This window comes from Emydura macquarii, unplaced genomic scaffold, assembly GCF_026122565.2.
Source record: "Emydura macquarii macquarii isolate MOO-44397 ecotype Brisbane River unplaced genomic scaffold, CSIRO-AGI_Emac_v2 contig_691, whole genome shotgun sequence".
Lineage (NCBI taxonomy): Eukaryota > Metazoa > Chordata > Testudines > Chelidae > Emydura > Emydura macquarii.
This window is the reverse complement of record NW_027130828.1, coordinates 5,366,182-5,386,604: the sequence shown is the minus strand read 5'-3', so window position 1 is coordinate 5,386,604 and position 20,423 is coordinate 5,366,182. Positions and strand designations below refer to the sequence as shown.

At 39.7% G+C, this 20,423-nt stretch overlaps 1 protein-coding gene across 3 annotated transcripts in view; it reads left to right on the top strand.

Annotated features, from left to right (window-relative positions):
• The window catches only part of NACC2 (NACC family member 2), a 75,352-nt gene that overhangs the window by 21,329 nt on the left and 33,600 nt on the right, over positions 1-20,423 (top strand). The window contains exon 1 of one of the 3 annotated variants that reach the window (XM_067541810.1): positions 5,427-6,346. The exons of the other annotated variants lie outside the window; for them this stretch is intronic. The gene's annotated coding sequence lies outside the window, so the exon portion shown is untranslated. Of the gene's footprint in view, positions 1-5,426; positions 6,347-20,423 lie in introns of those variants that run through there. 3 annotated transcript variants of the gene reach the window in all.

Sequence of the window (20,423 nt, the reverse complement as noted above, 5' to 3'; positions counted from 1 at the left end):
TGATTCAGAACTGCAGACGCTATTGGGATGACAGTGGCAGCCTAACCTTAGTTTACTGAAGAATTAGTTAACTGGCTGTGTTCCATGTAGGAACCGATCTGTCCAGAACCTCTGGAAAATGTGAGATCAGTCCCCCGGTTCCATTTTTTGAAGGATTTGAGCCCTCTATAATTTGGCACCTCTGTGTCCATTTATACTTCCAGGTCTTCATCGAAAGTGCAACATAGGCTCTTGAGGAGAGCTCCTAGCTGGAATGAATTGTCATAAACTTTATTCTCTTCTCCACTTGATCTGATTCCCATTCAGATAGTAAAGTATTTTTATTTTGCAATGCAGAGAATGAGTTGCTATATTATACCAGAGGATCGGTGTGTCTTTATAGATAAGAGGAATAATGGAATCCTTGATACTGGAAAAACATTTAATTGCATCCTCTGTAATGTCTGCATTTCTTTGGAAACCTCAGATTATTCCTTGCATTATCTTTTGTTGATCAGTTGGTTGACTAATACGTTCCTCTCTGCGTTAGTGAAAATAACATGTGAGTAAGCGGAATGCCCAAATTTCTGAGCTATGTCTTGTGGTGATTTCTTAATTTCCTGAGTGAGTGCAAGGTTCTTGGGGTTTTCAGTCCTGTGCCAGAAAGACTATTTGCTCATACAAAGTTCTTCATTGTAATAGGGGGAAAAATCAATTTGATTACTTTCATGTCAGCATGCATGTCTAATGGCTTAGAAGTTATTGCAGCCATAAAATATACAGAATCATTTCTCTCTCTCTTCCTCTCTCTGAAATTTGACAGGATTAATATAGTCAGCATGAAATCTTAGTCGTAAAGTCGACCATAAGTGATGGTAAAATTAGCTGCTGAAATCCTCTGCTTATGGAAAGCATCTTCTGTTTTTCCTTCTGGGAAAAAATATCAAGGGAATGGCATGAGAATTAGAATAGTAGTTTTCTGCATTTCAAACTCTAATACAAATATGTCTGTTTCATCTCCCTCTAGAAATGAGAAAGATAGCAAATGCTTTTAAGCTGTGTGAAATATAGAATAGCCTGAAGTATAATGGGTTTCTACAGTAGATAGGATTGCATAGATTTATCCAATGAAATGAACAGTACTGGTAGTGATGGTGCTGGTCTAATTCCATTTTCATTGGCAGGCTGGAGCCTGTAATGTCAAGTGCAGTGATATTGTATAAAAACATATTCCCCGTCAAAGGTAAACTACATTTGGTATTAGAAAATGGGAGTCTACTGGCTGGAGCTCTGGAAAGAATTCAGTGTTCAGTAGCATGTGATGTTTTGCTGTATGGCGATCCTCTCCTGGAGTGAATGATGCTCCAGGTTAGTTGTTGGCATGCTGGCCCTTCTTTCTGAAAAGCAGTGTCTTTCCATGCACCAGAGGGTGTGGTGATGAGGTTGAACTGAATTGAGATCCAAGTGAATTGAGGTGTGAAAAAACCCTTTTGAAAGGTAACTTAATTGCCATTTTCATGGTGGTTTTTAGTAGCGGTGTTCTCCCACCTGTCAAGGGCAGCCTTCTGCTTTTGATTCAGCAGCTTATTCTACTGTTCCCTTCCACCTTTACGGGACGCTTAATGACCAGATTTATCAGGCCTGAAGATGATAAAGCGGAGTAGAAAAGAACATTCCTCGCAGCTGAGATGCAGAAATTCTCAGAAGTTGAATTTCCTTCTGAGTGGGTGCACTTGGTGCACTTACAAAAAGGTCAGAGTGCCGTGCTGAGTGGCTGGCCTAACGAGCCAGTCCTGCTTCCTTTTGGTCCGCCTTCCATCAGACTCCATCAGAATTGTTCTGGGAAGTTGAGATACATTGCCCAGTTTGAACAGTTCTGACTCTGGTTATACAAAGACATGTAATATTTTACAGACCCAACTTTAGAACTCCTCACCAATGTTTTTGTTTAATAGTTCCTTGTGTAATACAATTGATATAAAATGTTCTGTAACTAGTTTTTCTCTATATTGGTCTATTTCTGTAAATATTATAATGGTTCTTGGAAACCAGTAAGAAGCTAAGGGGCATTAACATCTCTGTTATAAATCATGAAGTTAAAAGCAGGGATGAGAGATACTCTAAATGACCTAGTATGTCCACCTGCCCTTTAGTACATTTTCCACTGCTCTGACCTGTCTGTTAAATGCTGTAGACCTTTCATCACTGTTGGAGATTATTCCGCAATCAAATAGACTTTAACCTAAAGGTGTTTTTCCTGAAATTCTTGTATTTCAGTGAATTAATTTACCCATATATCTCCTGTTCTGGGTTGAACTTTAGCATCTATTTTTTAAACAAAATTTCAAAATAATTCCACTACATACAGGCATTGCATTGTTTTAAATAGATTTGCATTGCATATGAGTTGGTTGAATGTTCTTTTTTCCTTAAAGAAACATAGAGTAGTTATTCCATAATGTGCTCAATCAGTGTTTTGTGTGTGTGAGAACTGCATGATGGAGGTTTTAGTAGGTTAAATATATGGCCTCGTAGCATTTCTACAGTTGCTTTTAAGCAATTCCTGATAATCACTGATGTAACTACATTTTTTACATGTTTGTAAGATATGGATTTATAGTGTACCCTCCAGAGGCATCTTTTGATTTGTAACAAAAGATTAATGAAAAGGAAAAATAAGCCAAACAATATGCCCGTGTTTGTTTGTTTCTATTGCAGTGGCGCCTAAGGACTCCAATGAGGGAGCCTGGACTCCATTGTACTAGAGGGTTCATTTACAATTTGTACTGTTTGCCAGGAAAGGTCCCATGATATCTTCCCACATGGTCATTTCTAGGACTAGCACCCAGTCAATCCAGAACTTTCTCTGTGTTTGCAAGAAGATTTGACCATGGGAGAAAAATAGATGTATTCAAATCTGAATCTTTTAAAAGCTTCTGACTTGCAAACTGGCTATGCTAGCATCAATATCTTGGGTCCTTTTCCTCCTGTTTAGGGGTTTTTCATTCTTCACATCCCAGCCCTGCACACAAACTTGATTGAACTGGTTTCCCACCACAGGCAACCCTTCTTAGCATACCCATTGTTCAATGGTCAGAATTTAGTCATTAACCTTGATGACTCTCTATTGTCCCTGGTCTGGGGAATGCGTGACACAACTTTGACAGCACATGGCTGACTTCACATACACAGAGGCATTCCAGGATACAGCAATTACATCAACCAGAGTTCATAAGTTGTACATAGAGCGAGACAAGGTACCTGAGGTAATATCTTTTATTAGACCAACTTCTGTTGCTGGAAGGTAAAAATCTTTGAGCTACACAGAGTTCTTCTTCAGGTTTGGGGAAGAAAGCAGAGCATACCTACCACCAATAGAAGTTGTTCCGATAAAAAATATTACCTCAGGTACCTTGTCTCTTTTATGGCCTGGGACCAACATGGCTACAACAACACTGCAAATAAGTTGGACATAAAACTGGCCATACTGGGTCAGATCAATTGTCCTTCTAGCCGTCTTCCGCCAGTGGTCAGAGCCAGGTGCTTCAGAGGGAATGAACAGAACAGGGCAATTATCAAGTGATCCATCCTCCTTTGTCCAGTCCCAGCTTCTGGCTAATAACCATTGATGGACCTACCCTCCATGAACTTATCTACTTCTTTTTTTAGCCCAGTTATACTTTTGGCCTTCACAACATCCCCTGGTAATGACTTCCACAGGTTAACTGTGCATTGTGTGAAGATGTACTTCCTTATGTTTGTTTTAAACCTGCTGCCTACTCATTTCATTGGGTAACCCCTGGTTCTTGTGTTATGTGAAGAGGTAAATAACACTTCCCTAGTCACTTTCTCCACCCCATTCATGATTTTATAGACCTCTATCATACCCCCCTTAGTAGTCTCTTTTCTAAATTGAACAATCCCAGTCTTTTTAACTATCCTCATATGGAATTTGTTTCAGACCCTATGACTCCAAGATCTTTTTTGAGTGGTAACAGCTAATTTAGTCCCCATCATTTTGTATGTACAGTTGGGATTATGTTTTCTAATAGTCATAGACAGATTCCCCAGATCATTGTACTAACTCTTATAAAAATGATCAGTGTGAGATTTCCGTATCTTTCAACTAATGTACTTGAATGCTATTTTATATATCTGACATAGAAATGTGGTACTACTCCTCCCACAGCCTCTGAAATGAACCCCTCTTCTATAGTTCTTTGTTGACACCTGAAGGCTGTTTCCCCAGTAAATAGTAACATACATCTTTGTACACTAGAGACACTTGAGAGAGAATGGTAGGTGTTTCTGACTCCATACTGTAAGCAATGATGGGCAAATCAATATAAAAAAAAGAAGCCTCTTGAAATGGGAAGTACTGCAGAGAAGAATAACAAAAAGGATTGTGGGTCAGGAGACACTGGTTTACAGGGAAAAATTAAATAACTGCATATGTATAACTTAGTGTCGCATTGTGGGAGTAATATAACAATCTATTATTATTGGAAACCTTCTAACACTAAGTAGGGGAAGAAATTCCTTGGGGTGGTCCAAGGTAGATAAAGGAGGGGATAATATGATAACATTTAACAAAATCAAAACCATAGGCTAGACAATAAGAAGAATTTCCAAATAATGAGGTCTATTAGACTATGGAATAGTCTCCCGAGGGTAGCAATGGAAGCACCATCACTCAAGTTAGAGTTTTTATGTAATGTCTTATTTTGAAAGTTGGCGGTGATGGTGTCAGGCACCCAGTACTAATATACCTTGTTAATCTCTAAACTGAACTGGAAAAAGCACTAAAGACCATGCTGTAGAGAGCAATCCTGCATTGGACAGGAGGGACAAAAATATGCTAGGTCACTTCCTTCTCTGATTTCTGTCCTCCTTTGAACTTAGGTGGGGTATCAAAAAAGTGAGTATCTTCACTGAAAAATTCAAGGGTCAGATAGCTCTTAAAACAATGAGAGAAGTACACATTTTTAGCATTCTTGATTGTTCTGCTTCCTTATCCATGTTGGGAAATAGGTTTCCTTGAAATATCAGTCTGAACTGTATTGTGGTTATGAACTCCATTTGAAACCATGGCAATTAATCTGTCCTGGTACAATGTAAAAAACAGGTGGACATGACTCCTCATTGAAGCTATCATAGAAACGGTGTTGTACTTGGGAAGAGTTAATTAAAAAATTGTCAAAGAACAAGGTTTTCCAGAAGGATGTGTTATATATCTCTAGTAAATGGTTACTGTCTGTAGAATGTATAAAAGCTATGGTATCTCAGACTTCAGTCCTCCAAACGTTCCCTTCCCTTTTTAAAGAAGAAAAATTGCTGTAAGACTATTTTTGAAATGTAGCTGCTATAACTTCTAAATTTTAATAATAAATTACCATTAGTATGAGGCTTATATAATACACACCTCATTATTGCTTGCTCAGAATAATTTCACAGCCTCCTTATAGAACCTTGGAACTTTATTTGCTGAGTATAAAATATGCAGAAATGCATGAATAGTTTTAAGACTTCGTACCCTAAACTAATACAGTGTGCTTTTTTCCCTAAACCATGACTGAAGTCAAATTAACATATTTACCTTCAGTGCTCCCAGGAGTAGCATTAAAAAATTCAAGAGGTGATTCAGAATAGACTCTGATTTACTATATTTAAAGTTGGATTTCATTTCTCAATTAAAACCATGCAAACACCTGACTCCCTTTCGACTTAGCAGTCAGTTTTCTTCCTTTGAAATTCTTTGGACACTTGTAGCATTATTGGTAGCCTTATTATCATTCCCAAATGGTGATGTGTGAAGGTGGGAGAGTGATTTAATAGAAATACTATTAAAAACGTTGATTATTATTATTTATTATTATTATTTTAACTCAGAACAAGGGACTGAGAGTCAGGGCCACCTGGGTTTCAATCTTGATTCTGATTAAGAGTGTGACCTTGGATAATTTACTTAATCACTGTCTGCCTCAATTTTATCCTTCTTCCCAGACGGTTTGTAAGGCTTAATTATTGTTTTTAAACAACTTTGACATCCTCAGAAGAAAGGTGCTGTGTAAATGAAACATAAGGGGATGTAAGTTTATAACATTAAAACTATTTTTACAGTTTTATAACTAAATATGGAACCAAATAGTTCCTTTATTCTTCCTAAAATTACCCAGAAGACACTAGTTGTCTTCTTGCTTTTGCTATTACTTATTTAGAAAGCTACAGAGTTCTGCACAGAATCAAGTCCAGTAAGAGCCAATTTCAGTGGGGGAAGCTGAGTCATCTAAAGCAGAGTTTCCATGAAGAAGCCTATAAGAAAGATGTTGGAGGACGGAGGGTTGAAAAGGTCGCCTGCACCAGCAAGGTAATTCAAAGTCCATGGCTGAGAGTGTAAAAATGCAGAGGGGACCAGGGAAAAATCATTAGTCTCTTATCATGACTGGAGAAGATTGTGAGGAGCTGACCTACATTACAGGCATATCCTTAGCTGGTGTAAATTAATGGAGCTATGCTGAAAGGAGCTATTGTGAGAGACACCAGCTGAGGATCGTTCTCACCATACCTTAGAAATGCTGCTGTTTCTTTTTTCCATTCCTTCTGCAAAGCTGACACTCCTCAGCTCTGGAACCTATTTCAGCAGACATTGTTTCTTAAGAAGTGGGTTAATGATAAGGGATAAGAATTGTGCGGCAAAAACTTATTTCTGTGTGGGTTTTTGGCTAATTGCCTTGTAAGTATTACAGAGTGTTGTAGCAAACTTTCCTGGATTTCACAATTGCGATGGGTCTTTCTAACTGGCCAGGAAGATTTTAAAAATAAATAAATACAAAGAGACAAATCACTCCTACTTCTGTTTTTTTTTTTTTTTGCAGTGATAATGGCTTCTTTTGTGGTAAAAAGGCTCCAGGCATCCAGCCTTTACTTTACCCTTCGTTCATTGACCCACATTCAAATTCTTTGCACGTCTTGATTTAAGGATCTCAAAATGTGTTATCACCTTTAATTATTAAATTAAATCCAAGCAGCCCTGTTAGGCAGATCACTGTTTTAGAACTGAGTAAATTGAGGCACAGGGGTCCTGATTGTCTCTGCTAGAACCACTAGATTAGACTATGTGACCTTATGCAAATCACTTTACTGTGCCTCCGTAATTGCATACTAGTAGGAATATATATCCTCTTGGCTGACAGTTAAGAGGAAATGAGAACATCTTCATAAGGCAAAGCCCTGGTCATGTCACAGGAGAAGTTAAGATTTTAGCACTGATCTGTGAAAATGGATGTGATCTCAACCCTGTCCCAGAAGTTGTGCTCTTATTTGGGATACAGAATAATTTAGGCCATGTGTCCTGAGCTCAGGTTTTTCCTGTGAGGTGAATATTCAGAATCTGCCTGAACTGGTTCTAATTGTATCGAAGTTGGGGCTGAGGACCATTGTGTACTAAAGAGTGAGAAGCAGCATCTGCGTAGCAGCTTCAGGTATGATTCTGATGGGTCAGCCGTGGCATGGTTAAGGTTAAGATTCTGTCACCGGTATTCTTTGTAAAAGTCAGGGACAGGTTGTAGGCAATAAACAAAACATCACGGAAGCTGCGACCTGTCCCTGACATTTTACTAAAAATACCCTGGGGGAGGGAGGAAAACAGACCTGTGGGGAGCTTGCAGCTGCTCCAGACCACTGCTCCAGCAGGCTGGCTGCCAGTCAGCTGTTCCCTGGCCCGAGCTGCTCGGCTGATCAGCTGTTCGGCGGCAGCATCCAAGCCCAGCCAAATATAAATCAAATGAAAGGAAACAGTGTTTTCAGGCACAGATTGTGTATCTGTGGAACTCTCTGGTGCAGATAGTCAGAGTCAGGGGTTGGATTGAGAAAGGGATAGGATAATTTTACAACCAATAATATTTGTATAGTTATTCTTTCTTCTATCTAATAGGATAGTAGCATTGCACGCTTTGTAGCGTACTCTGATCTCTCAGATTTCAAAAGTAACTATCCCTACTGCCAGCATCCTGCCCGCTAACAACTAGCCATAGCCATTAGGAGTGCTTTTTCGCCTTCTTCGGAAGTCTCAATTTTTTATTGCTGTTGGGTTTAGGATTACTGGGCTTGGACTACTATGGTCTGATCCAGTTGGAAAATAGGATTTGTCATGTGCCAGCAATTCAGTAAGCAAGACATACATTCTAGCAAATAGGAAAGAAGGGCTTTTGTTGTTAATAATATGGGGATGGCAAGTTTTACTGTGCTGAAATGCAATAATTTGAGTATTGGCTACTAAATGCAGTCAAGTGGATGATGAATGAAGGATCTTTGACAGTTTACTGAATACCTTTATACTCTCTGGCTTTAAGATGAGATGTTGGTTTCATTGTTCTATCAAATGTAAGACAGTTATGGGGAGAAAAATGGGTTCAAACAGCTGATGTTTGGCTTTTGGGTTTTGTTTTTAGTAATCCCATTTGTCCAACACACAGTTCAGAGAAAACACTTGATTCTGAGAGAACCCCCCATACCTCTTACTTTTGAGACTGGTCGCCCTATCGGAGTGAGGACATAAAAATGTATGTTTGAGAGAGGGCAGGAAAGAGAGGGCTAACGCTGTCTTGTGTTTTCTGCTTGGATAATTTGTATCCGCAATAAATGGGATAGTGGCTGGAAGATCAGCAGGCTAAAACAAAATGGCTTGTTTGTTCACTTGAGACACATGTCGGCCTAGCTAACATTTGGTGGGCTGTGTCACTGACCAGCACTGAATCCTTACTCCACCGTTTACACTGCTATTTAGATTCCATCTGAGAACCAACATAAAATAGGAATAAATGGACTTGGCTTCATAAATTTAGTGTTTAAATATTTTCCCACGCAGGAAAAAACATTTGCTTTTCACGTAAAACATATAAATCTTGGAGAGGATCCCAAAGTTGTGTTTCACTGTTTGGATCGGTGCATTTTGTAGAGCAGAAAAACTGTTTAATCCCCTGCATGGTTATTTTACTTTTTTAAAGGGAAGTTTAAATGTATGTAAGGGAGACATATTAAGTGACGGTTGGGGTTGAACCACAGTGAAGAGGGATCCAGGTTTAATGATGATTGCTTCATTTTGCATCATAATAATTTGAAAAGCAGCCCCTTTTCCTTATCCCCCCCAGCCCAGAGAAGTGAACCACAATTGTAGCTTTTGCTGACATGTTGTCTTATGCATTTTATAGAAACATGTAGCTGGTTACTAATCTCTCCTTAACATTTACCAAAGCATATTAACTTTAGATATTGCTCAGTTGATTTGATAGTTTTAAATATTCAAAGTTCCTATGTCCATTGTGTTTAGAAATATATTTTAAGTCCCTGGTGCAAATGTTTATATAATTTACTCATTAGGAAGTTGCAGCCATCTTTATTTTATGAGAAATGGTAAGAAGGGATAATTCCGTAGTAAAGATTCTCTGATGTGGACGGGGTTAAAGTTTTGAAAAGAATGTCCTTGGAACTTCCACCCTGCTATTCTGTATCATGGGATGCATGACTCCTATTGAGCAGGACTAGAATTCAAGTTGATTTACCGGTATCTTATTTTGTAAAATCCAGTCAGATTCTAAGAGTCGTTGGGGACTCCCCCTTAAACAGAGAGAATGAGGGACTGGGACAGAGGAGGTCCTGGAGGAAATCCCTAGGAGCAGCCAAGCATCAGGAAACGCCTTCGCTTGTGGTTTGTTTTGTTGTTTGGTTATCTACCAGCAAAGCCAAACCGAGCAGGTGGTAAGTTTGGACTTATTACGATGTATGTTTACTCTGTTTGAAGCAGGATCAGAACTCGCGTGCCTGGCGCATGTACATTACAAACTGAAGCAACCATGGGACCTTACTACTATTACCCTCCTCCCTTTCACATCTGTAGTGCTAACTGTCAAGATATGTCTTAAATTAGAGCAGAATCCTGGTCACTTACTCATCTAGTTGGTGTGTATGTCTAAACTGCAACGTAAGCTCAAGCCTAACTCACTTTGCATCTACACTGGAATTGCGCTAACCCAGGGCTCGGACCCAGCGTCCCAGGACCCTGAAGAGGTGGGTCTGAGCTTGAATTAAGCCAGGACCCAGGCTCCAAGCTCTCTTGCTTTACAGCATAGACGCAGCCTCGCTTGAGTCAGGTCCCGGGAGTCAGCCGTAAGTATTCCACAATTCCATGAGACAGCTTCCTTAGTCCTCTCTCTCCCAACGATCTGCAATCCACTCTGTTGAAAATGGAGCCACACCCCTCTCTGCAAAGGGCAGCAGCTCAGGTCAGCATTAACGCCTCCTCTTCTGATCACCAATCTACAAGCACACGATAAACAGAGACCCTCCTCGGTTTGCAATGGAGAGCAAATCAAGCAAGCTTTTTGCAAAGCAAGCTGCTTTCTGATAACGTGCAGGGTTGGCAGGAAAGTTTTTCCCACATTGCACCATGGTCCTAGGGCTAGAGAGGCCATATTTCAGGAAGAGAACGGACTCTGGGATATGGTTACTTTGACTCAGCTCTGCACGCTGCAAGATGGACACCAGAGCCCTAGATTCGAACATGGGTAAGAAAAGTCTTAACATAGGGTTAAAATGTAGATGCTCAAACCCAGGGTTCCCTAACGTGGGTCAGCTGACCCAAATCCCACTAACTCTGGGTTTATGTTGCAGAGTAGACATACCCAGTGAGACTACTCACATGAATAAAGCAAAAAGGGTTTGGCCTATAAATTAGATTGAAAATCTTGTGAGACAGATACCATGTTTGTCAAGTAACATGCACATGTATGGGGCTCTGTATAGATCAAATTAAGCTGGCTTGCAACTGCTCCAAATACTTCTGTGCCTCCTTGTGTATGTTTATCTCCTACTAGAGTCACAGGGTTCAGTAGAACTCGTTCATTATACATGTGCCAACCCTGGCCGTTTCTTGCTTAAAGTGGAGTATAATGGGATTTAGACTGGCGTTCGTTACTTATCACTGGACTGTCGTGTGCTAGAAATTCAAAGGGTGGTTTTTTTTAATAGGACTAGTAGAATTATTTTTCTTGATACAGTATCAGACTTATTTTAGTACCTAATAAAATTTTATCTCTTAAATAAAGACCTGAAAGAGAGCTCTGTGTAAACTCGAAAGCTTGTCTCTCACCAACAGAAGTTGGTATTACCTCACCTGCCTTGTCTCTCTAATATCTTGGAACCAACACGGTTACAACAATGCTGCATAAATCAAAATGATGGCATTTTGTAGAAATTGGGATGAAGAGCATCAGGAACAGGCCTCTCTTTCAGATAAGTTCTTCAGATCCCGTTTTTTCTCCATGTTCTTTTTACTGCATCCAGTCACAACAAGATGATGCAATGACACATCACCGAATGACATCTAGACTTGTCATAATAGCCACCATTGTCCACAGTTCTCCTTTGATATTTGTACTTTAACTACTGCTTGTAGATTAGTGCATGCAGCTAACTTCAAGGCAAGGAGTAGCAGTGAATTAAGCACCAACCCTGTGACTTAGACCTGGAAGGAGGTGGCAGGTATTATGGTAGCTACAGAGAAAAAAACAAAAGAGGTCATTGATACAACCCTGTCTTCAGCCTAGTGAACTGGTTGATGCAAAAGGTTCCATCAGAGAGGCGCCTGACTTAAAATCCTGGCTTTATGTACAAGTGAAATGAATTTAGTGGTCTCGTTATTTGCCATTTAGGCAGAAAGTCAAAACAGGAGAATATTTGGTATAATTTGTTTGTTTTCTCAGCACGGGAATAGCAAGGAATGTTAGACAGGACTGTGATGAGCAGTATGAAGGAAGCTGGTACGGAATTTTGCTATGCTGTTGCAGGCTTTAACTAGTGCTTGTTGGACTTCGATGAACAACGTTAACTTACATTTTGAAAGAAAGTAGAAAATAAAAATATGTGACTGTCTCCGGTGTGGAGGAAAATACTGCAATAACTATTTTTAAGCGTCTCTGTATGAGCACGTATTGCATGTCTCGCTGTCTTTAATAATAACCGTTCATGAGTTATAGATGTTTAGTTTTTGTGTTCTCTTAACACCTTTCTGTTTCATAACAAGTAATTACCTTTTACAGTTTTAGCTTAAAGGCATATACAGCTAAGAAGTGGTGTCTGCCATCATTCCTTGTAATCCTCTAGTGAATCAAAGCAACTTTTTACAAAACAAGATTCTCTCACTGTTGCAAAAGAGCTTTGGGGAAATCTGGTTTTTGTGGTTAAGGATCTTACTCTGATGCACAAGGAAAATTATGTGTAGCTTTTATTTGGCCCAAAGGATTCTTACAACATTATCCGTATTTCCTTTAATTTGTGGGATTTCTAGTAAATGGGCTTAAAAATAGGTCTGGGCAAAATGCCAGGGTACATATGAACAGCAAAAAAGCTTTCTACACTCTGAGCAGCTTGCTTTCACTTCTCTCTAGATGCAGATTGTATTAACTGTGAAAAAGGGGTAAATGCTCACATTTTGGAGTTACTTGTGATTTCTCCTCTGCAAGTCCTTTGAAAGTAGAAACTACAAAAAAAGATGTTCTGCCTCTTTTTGAAAAAAACTATATCATTTTTGCTTTAGTTGAAATGGAAACAGAAGTCCCAAAAGGAGGCAGGCGGAAGTTATTAGTAATAATCATAATACCAGAACTTTGGGGGACTCACTGGGATAAAAGTGTAGTACCCCAACAATTGGTGAGGTTTCATTGCCCTGGAAACAACATAAAATTGAGAAAAGAGAAGAAAAATGTAGAGTGTTTTCATCTTTTCATTCTCAGCAGTCTCGTCTATCTTTTTTTTCTAAGGTTTTGTCTACCAAATATTTAGTCCATGGCAAACCAATCCAGCCTGCTGTGCACTGTCTGTGTGGAGCCTGCTCACACGCACTAACTGTGGTGTGCTTTTTTCTGCTCCCATTTCAAAGCAGGGTAGCACATTGACAGACTACTGTTGTGCATCAGCAGGATCCACATGGACAGATAGCGTTTGACAGGCTAATGCAGAGTAGTTTTACACTCCAGCTTGCTGAAAACTAAACGTTTGTGCAGACAAGCCCTAAGACAGGGAAACCTAAGATGGTGATGCATAGATTCAGTAGTAGTCTGACTTGAAAATGTGATTGCCTTTCTCCCTTTGGTGATATTTAGCTTATTCTTTCCTTAGAATCAGTCAGTTGAGTTCAGACGATTGCAAAATGCTTTCTTACCCGAGGACAGCCGCCCAAAAGCCGAAAATTATGGCATAGTGCACCAGTGAATGGAGTCCCAGTGGTAAAATTAAGAAAAGTGAAAAAGTTATAAAGAATGTAGATAACAGTAAACCATCTTTCCTTCATCTTAATCTGTCATGTAGCTCACGCGTTCTGCTGTTTCCTAATATTTGTCCTGAGGGAAGCTTTTTTTTTTTTTTTTTTGTCCTAGTTACTGAGATTAGGTTGATTTGATTTTTAACTGGAGCTTTGAACGTAGCTTTGTAAAAACATATTTTACTTTGAGCACCTGGATGCTTTCCTCTCCTATTGCTCCTTATTTTTTATGGACATCGAGGAAGAAGGTTTTTAGCTTCTTCAGAGCAGAAATATGCTATTAGAGTGCCTCAGTCAGAGAAGCGTTAGATGCCCGTGCATAGTAGTAAAGATAAAAATATCACTGTGGGGTCAGGGCTGTGGAGATAGGGTTATGTCTTTAAGTTTTATGGGTCACAGTTGCCAAAGAAATCTGCTTCTGGTGCTTTACATGGAGAAGGGTGTGTGTAAAAAGCATAGATATCTGTTTCCACGAGGTCACCCTTATGCAAAAATACATGCTTTTGTTAGTGATGGTCTTGGCCTTCCATAAAATCAAGACCCACTTGTGCCCATTAAAAGAGTAAGCTTGTTAAAGAGAGATTATTTATGCTGTTGACAGTAATATAGTAAAAATACTTTCTACCCAAAGAACTTGGTTTGCTTTACAGATAGTAAGCCTCACAGCATGCCTGTGAGGTAGGAAAGTATTGTTAACTTTATTTTACAGATAGGCCAATCACCACACCTCTCTACCTTAGTCACATAGCAGCAGAGTCAGGAATAAAACCTGGATCTCCTGACTCGCAATCCTTGCTTTAGTCAAATGATCATCCATTAAAAACAGTAGATTTGGCATTGATTTGAGAATTGAACTCCACACCATCGTAACACCTGGAGTCTAATCCAGTCCAGTTGGCCACTTAGCCGCACTATTAACTGCCAAGGCTCTCCAGAAAAGAGACATCAGTTTGCTCTATTGCTTTTTCTGCAGAAGAAAATTTTATGCCTCAAAAAATATTCCTTTTTCAATCACTCAAAACCTTTCCATTAGATAGCATTCTTACCCAGTTGGCTACTTGTATTTAATTTGGTCTTGAAAGACTCTGCCATGTCTCTTACCGCTGGTTGGCACCTGCAGCATCCATTTGTGTTAACTGGAGCTCTGCACTCCATAACTCTGTATAAGAATACTGGATGGACCTGATCCCATATCAGTTAGAGGCTGGAGCACCAGATCCCATCATCTCACCCTTGAATTCCCAGTCTCTCTTCCTAGCTATGGATTGAATCACAGGAGCACATTCCTCCTGCTCAGTGACCAGAGAAAAAATTGGAATTTTTCTGTGTGAAATGCAGGAAAAATAGAGAGGAAAAATGGAGCATGCTGTATCTGCAGAGTCTCAGACCTTGTCTACACTTATATCCGAGATTCAGTGGCAGTCAACGGGAGTTACGCAAGCTGCACAAAAAACTTGCATAACTCCCGTCGACTTCTCTGCTTCTCTTCTGTGTGCTGTCTTCACTGCACTGCGCCAACGGGAACCGCATTCCCGTCGACGCAGCGCTACGCCACTTGAGAAGGTGGTCTTAGTACGTCGATTTCTGGATCGACTGAGCAGGTCTTCACTTTCCGCTCAGTCGATCCAGAGAAATCGATCTGATGGCGGCGACTTTGCCGCCGTCAGTGTAGCCACAGCCTCAGTAACTTAGAAGCAGTGTTTTTCTTCTCTCACTCACAGGGCTGAGAACCATAGAATCTAGCGATCTCAGATACCTTGTTTTTCCCTGAATCTTCTGTCTCTTTTGGTTTCAGTGAACATGGCTTAGTAGCTTCAAAGATCTTGGAGATAGAAAATTCTTCCATTTCTGAGACTAACTTTTCAGTCAGGTGATTTCTTTCCACACAATCCTGCAGTGCCAAACTGGCAACCTTCAAATCTCTAAAGCTGTCACTGAATCCCAAATTCCAGCTGGTTCTTCAAATTTACCTCCCTCACTTCAGATACTGTTCTCAGCTGCCCTGAAGAAAAAGGCCTCTGTTGTTTCTTCTTAGCCCAAGGTTAAATTAGCAACTGCAGCTTACTGTAGTAGTGATAGCCGGCTCCATTTTTTTTTAATAGTTAGCATGGTGAACTGCTTGCCGTAGTGTTGGCTGATGGTAGATGAAGGAAATCCTTAACACCATTGAGTAGGAATGTTCCGGCAGTTAAGAACCATCATATGTACGTCGAGAGCTACTCTGCACCAGTTTAGATCTGTCTTGGAAGATGATAGAGGTGAAAATTTGAAGAAAAATCTAACGTTGTGGCATGCACAGATGCCACTGTTCTCCTTCTCCCCCGACCTCCAGTGTTAACGTGTGGACTCAAAGCCTGAAAACCTTGTGTTCACGTTTCAGTGTTGCAACTGGTTCTTGGCTGTATGTTTCTTGCCCTTTGGGCCCTGCTCATTGGATGCCAAACAAGAGGCTTGCTAAAAGCATGAGTTGCTACTGTCAATTTACTGTGCCTCCCTAAATTTTCTCTCATCAGCAAGCTACATACATCTAAGTTATCATCTTCTCACCTTAGGCCAGCAGGTGAGCATGTGAGTTAGCTGTTGGAGATGAGGAAGAGGTTTGATGGTTGGCACATATACCTTTTGGAACTGAGCAGAGAGATTTATGGCTCTTCTGTAATTAAACTTAATCAGTTTTACTTTCCAGATAGCACTGCCAGTGCAGTAAACAGATACGGCCACGTTAGGTGATGGGAGGAGATGCAAGTAGCTAACAAATGGCAGCAACATTCTCTGCTTTTCAATTCTCCTATTCTTGGCAGAAGGTACAAGTCATTGGGTCTTTCTCCTGGTTTGGTCAATATTGAGGTGGAACATTATGGGATCACCAGAGAAAACGTCTGAAAAACAAAGGGGGAACATCTTTTGTTTCTCCAAGCACACTGATGAAATTTGGCAAGAACACAGCAGTATTGTTTACAGAAAAGAGTTATGCAGTAATACCTTAAATATGAATATCATAACTTCCTTTATTCTCCCTCTTGCAAACAAGCTGGAGGTTAGCAGCAAGCGTTATAAATGGCAATAGCAAAGGTTGCATGACAATGGAAGTTTTGGCACCTTGATAACCTTCAGCCTGAAAAATTGACAATAACTACTAGGTAATTGAGTCCAACTATGTGGTTGAACACCTTTTTCCTCTTCCTCCCAAGGTTATAGCTTGAACATGTTTACTGGCAATTTAAGCCAATACAGTCCCTCATACATGTACATATAACCCTCTTTGCTTCTTCCTTTTATAGATAATTGGGTTTGGTTTTTTTAAAGACTTTAACTGCAAGACAGCAAATTTAATATTTTCTCTGTCTTGGATGTGTTGTGATTTACATTTGATTTTAGGCATAATTAGAAATGCAAGTAGAGCGCTTTGTGTTTTACCTCTGCTTCAACTATTTATGGCATGATATGCAAATTAACCAAGCTATGAATATTAAAGATTAGAGTATGTTACAAAGTATTGCTGTCTTTAATGAGTTCAGTAATGGGCACAGGGCTCTGTACACATTTTAATATGGGCGTATTTTATCTTGTGTACTGTATTCTCTGCTCTGCAGCTATTTATTCCATGGTTGGTTACATCCCAGGAGAGCACGACCATTATTTAAAACATATCAAGCCCTGTATCAGCTGCAGTAGGTAGGTGCTGTTTTCAAAGGTGCCCATGACAAACACTGCTGCAGCTACAAAAGAGTTTAGATGGCTTATTTCACAGAGACTGTTTCAGTTCTTGTATAGGTCAGTCCGTTTCATCTACTGCAGTGTTGTAGATGGATCTGAGAATATAAAAGTGCTTGCCGACCTTTCAAGGGGCTTTGCAGTACTGGAAGGGAATCTTAAACACGTTTCAGCAAAAATGGGACTGTTTCATACAAAAAATCTCCGTCCAGGAAAAAACCAATTGGACTCATCTGCATAGAATTCTTTTGAGTTTGTGTACACACCCCGGTCATTTTAGAGAAAGTTTTGTCTAGTGGTTATCGAGAGACTGGGAGCCAGGACTCATGGGGTTTAACCACTTACTTGCTAAATGGCCTTGCACAACTCAGTTAACATCTTTTTGTCTTGAAAATGGGCATCGTAGTGACACCGAAGGAATGCTGTGAGGCTTCATTAACATTTAAGTGCTTTGAGATCCTCAGACGTACGGTGTTATGTAGATGAAAATTATTAACTGCAAACTCAGAAAATGCACTTCGGAGAACCAGTTTAGGAACATTGAAAGTGTAAACGTTTTGGTCCTGATCCTGCAAGCTCTTTTGCTTGGACAGTCTCTTGTGTGATTTGGTGTATCACTGAGATCAGTGGGGCTCCACGTGGGTGCAAAGGCTCCAGCCACACACAGGAGTTCGCAGGATTGGGTCCTTAACGAAGGGCTAGAAAAATACTGAGATACTCAGGAAAACTTCAGTTTTCATGAAGAATGGGAGGGGGAGGTAATTATGCCACAGGGAGAGTGCTTTTCAAGCTTAAGGTATTTAAATTACAAATTTGGGTGAGGAAGATTGTCAGCAGTATTCAAAACAGCACTTAAATTCTTTTGAAACATTGTCGAGCAGTGCTGTAGTAGTTAAGAAGTTTGGCACACAAGGGTATGGCCCTGGAGCAATTTACATTTAAAAAAAAAATCAATTCATCTGTATTTGAGTATCGCACATATTTTGGGGGAAAAAAACAAACTAGGATTATACTTGTTTAAGATACTCTTGTGTTTAAGTAAAATTGGTCCATAACGTTGTTTTTCTGGTTATTGAGATTCAATTAATAGCTACTTAATTTTTCCTACAAAAATGTAATAGGAATTCATAGTGCTTTAACTTGCACCTGCTCTTAAAACAATAAAAACATTATTTAGAACATTATGATCCATTGAATTATTAAACCATGTTCAATCATCTATAAATCAAACATGGCTTTTTTAATAGGAGGTCAAATCACTGTATGCAGCTAATCTACCTACAATGTTAAATTGAAAGCTTGGAGATTTCCTTATTGTTCTCCTGCCAATCTCCAGATTTTTCTCTGCTACTTAGGGATAAAAAATATCAAGTATATAAACCTTGATGATGACCTGTTCTGTTCATTCCCTCTGAAGCACTGGCATTGGCCACTGTCGGACGACAGGACACTGGGCTAGATGGACCATTGATATGACCCAGTATGGCTGTTCTTATGTTCTAATTTGAATTTTTTTTAAAAATCATCAGGAAAATATGTATCTTGCTTTAAATAAATCTGGTCAGTTGTAGGCCTCGCGCTGTGGTTGTGGTCTGTGTAGGCTTTCTCCGTCCCCCTTTATAATGTTCGCTGGCACTTCATAGGGGCACAGCTTGTGCCCACGGCATCTGTGGTGCACCACAAAAAGTTCTCAGACTCTTGGACTGCCTCCAAAGTCTTAGAATTTCCCTGTGCCACTGGGTAGTTACCCTGTGGATTTGTAATTGTTGTTGTTTCAAGGCTGCCTCTGGGATGCATTGCAGGTATGTGCCTTGAAAATTAGGGCACTGAAATTCTGGAACCATTCTGTTCTGTTGGGTCAATAGAATGTAGCTAACAATGGCCAAGACACATTCAAAACATGCAGGTGTTGTATTCTCAAAGTACAGTTTTGTAACATCAACAGGAAAGTCAGAAATTTGAAAGTTATAGGTGACTCTCCCACCCTAGTCCTGCCTCCTTGCGACTTTTACTTCTGTCTTATAGCTCACCTGATTCCAAGTCCCACTGTGGTGATCCTTACAGTAACTAGACACAGGAAAGGGGAATATTAATCTTAATTCTCCTAGCTTTTGTGTGTGGTGTGCATACGTATTTACTTCTCTATCAGTCTTTAACAGAGGCTATGTTGTCAGGACTCTTGGGTTCTGTTACTCCTGTGATTGCCAAGTGACATAACTTCTCTTCACCTATCAGTAGGGTGTAGATCATGTGTATGGTCCAATAATGTACATAGGTTTTTTTTTAAAGCTCTTTGAGATCATCTGGCTAAATGCAGTACTTGGTGCATGAGGTTTTTGGTTGTATCCCCACTCCCAAAAATCAGTACAAAGGGATCCAAAAGAGCTGAACTCCTGTACTGTAAGACCAATGTTTCATCCCACATTCAGTTAAAAATACCATCTTTGGAGGCAAACCTTTGGGTGTATATATAAAAAAAAGGTGTTGTAATTAGCACTGTTCTAATAAGTTTCATATGGTGGTTTGCCAGCTTGCTGTAATTTTGTATACAAGGTGTGCCATAAAAAAGCCTTCATAATGTGGGCAGAAAGCACTGTATGTTCATCAGCTGCTTAGTACTTCACCTAAAATTTGGCACAGGTTTCATCATGTTTGCTCTCTACTTAAATGCCTTTGATGAACAATCAGATGCAAGAACTATCTTTGAAATAGCTCTCATATGACCATGGATGCTGGATGTGCAGTTAAATTTCTGTAGAATTGAACTTCCCTTACTTGAACCTTCAGCAGGCTTATATTTCCACTAATGATCAAGCTCATAGGCAATTGTAGCTTCCCTTTATAGAGGGTATTAAAAGTTTAATGTATAAATGCCTTCACTGGCCAAAACATTTTGGCAGTGTTGTCTGCTTACACTGGATATGGTACAAAAAGAGGCAATCTTAATAGCTTCAAAGAGATTCCTGCCCTTGAAGGGTTAATTATATTATGCCTAGTTGCTTTCTTTTAGCACAGAAAATAAACTGTAGCCAGAAGTAAGGAGTGGTTAATTTGAGACACATATGTAAGCAAAGTTCCCTTCTTTTATGCAGTTTGGTAACGGTAGACTATGCAGTAATTGAAAAGTAAAGGCAATTGAATTACAGGCTCCTGTCCAAACGGAGTGCGCTTTTTTTTTTTTTTTTTTTTTTTTTTTTTTTTTAAATACAACCTCCATTGCATCAGAACTAGGCAGTATTCCTGATGTTCTCATGTGTGTTAATGCTGACTCACAGACTAACTTGCACAAGAAAAAAAACACACAGGCAGCTCCACCATACTAGGTAATGAGCTCAAGCAAGAAGCAGCGTCTGATGTTTTGTAAGCTCTCTTAATTGACCTTTTAAGACATGTACTTATTTTAAGGTTTTTTGTT